The sequence below is a fragment of the Adiantum capillus-veneris genome, chromosome 25 (assembly GCF_014529385.1).
Source record: "Adiantum capillus-veneris isolate H3 chromosome 25, ASM1452938v2, whole genome shotgun sequence".
NCBI lineage: Eukaryota > Viridiplantae > Streptophyta > Polypodiopsida > Polypodiales > Pteridaceae > Adiantum > Adiantum capillus-veneris.
The window spans coordinates 127,463,161-127,465,044 of record NC_140955.1 but is presented as its reverse complement, the minus strand read 5'-3'; positions in this window follow the sequence as shown (position 1 = coordinate 127,465,044).

Genomic DNA, 1,884 nt, shown 5'->3' with positions numbered 1-1,884 from the left:
TATTTCAACCCGACCATCCAACTCTTTGCACAAAATATCTTTTTCCCTACACCGCATCACCTTACGGCCAGCTAGGAAAAGGGAAAAATCTGAAAGGTCCCTGTCCATTGACTCTTCAATTATGTTGTTTCGCAACTGCAGAAGATTGCATAGCTCCCTTATTGTAACCACCAACATTAGGCCTTGCTCTTTATCAATCACTTCCACATCCATAGCAGGATTATCTTCCAAACCTGCAGAAACCTGGTCCGTAGGAATGTACTTACCTGTGAGCATTTGTGATCGCATATACCAAAAGGAGACTAACAGTGATTGGTTTGCAATCATGTACTTGACAACTAGAGTGTCAAGCGCGACCTCGCACCGTATGCCAATCTCTTCCTTTACATACCATCCTCTGTCAAGAAGTTTGTCACAAGATGACTGCTGAAATGACTTGCACATGAACATAGTTTTCATAACACGTATATTGTAGTTATGAAAAAACTCTATTAACAGTGCAACACGACAAAAGTTTGCAATTCTAACCAGTTTGGTGGGAATAGAGCTACGTAGAGACCTCTGTATATCCTTGTAGAGCTTACTTCGCATTGCCTCCACCATTGTTTCCTCAGGAACTGGCCAGTCTACAGTGTTCCAGTCGGTTGGTAGAGGCACTTTCACCAACATGCCATTCTTATTCCCTGGGCAGAGTTGGTAGAAGTGGTCATAGAAAAATATTGCTTCATCAGCCAGGCTTTTGCTGCTTGTCCCTGAATACTGTAGAGAATCAATGTGGGCATGAACAACAAGGAAGAGGCCTATTATGCACTCCACAGGCTCCCATTGCTCATAAGAAGAGGGATAAACATCTGCAAAATATATAACAAGAGTTAAACTAAGAGTATCAATAAGTCAAAATGACAAATCTAATGTAGTTGAGATGTGAAGAATGGAGCCATTGCTCATAAGAAGAGGGATAAACGTTGCAAAATATATAAGGAAAGTTATAATGAGAGTATCAATAAGTGAAATGACAAATCAAATGCAGTTCAGATGTCAAGAATACTTACAATTGCAACGTGGTTGATGTATATCTGACACATTTCCACCGTTTACTATCACATCTGGATGGGTAAACACATGCTGAACAAGAACTTCCCTTACAGATCTTTTGCCGATTTCAACTTTGAAATCCAACACTCTGGCCTTCCATGCTGAGAAGTAAACATTTATAGCACTAGACCTCTTGGGTCTTCTTGGTTGCATGAGGACCCATGAACCTTTGTTTAGCCTTTGTTCAACCCATTGGTTCTCTGCACTTATGGAAGTTGATATTGTAATTGAGGATATGCTACTACTTGGCCTTCTAGGCAAAGTGCAGGTGTTGGTAGTTGGTGTGAGAGACCATAAACACCTAGAGCTTCTTGGGCGAGAAGACTGGAAGCCATAGCTCTGAGAGAAAAGCTTTAGTGGAGGGAGATTCACTTTGAAAGCATTCTAATGGAGGGAAAGTGTTTTAGAATTCCAATATCTTGTGCGGGCTTAATGGTCACCCTCCAGTACGTTAATGACCATAAGAGAATATCAGCAGTGGGACCACACATGCACCTAACAGCTCGGTAAAAGCAAAGAAGTTACGATGCCGCAATCCTAGATTCGTGAAAGTTTTTAGGATATTTTCTTATTTTTTGAGTCTTTCCACGTACTTTCCTACGTAACGTAGCCCTCCTGCTCATTGGACGCGCTCTATTTTTCTCTCTCCTTCATATGGCCCTCCAAATGACCTCCAAAATTTCCTAATGTTTCACTAAAATACAAAGTGGAGTTTTTCATATTCTTGCTCCACTCAACCAACTATTTCAAATTTCCGAGCCGACTCAAACCTAAGCCAAGACACAATTT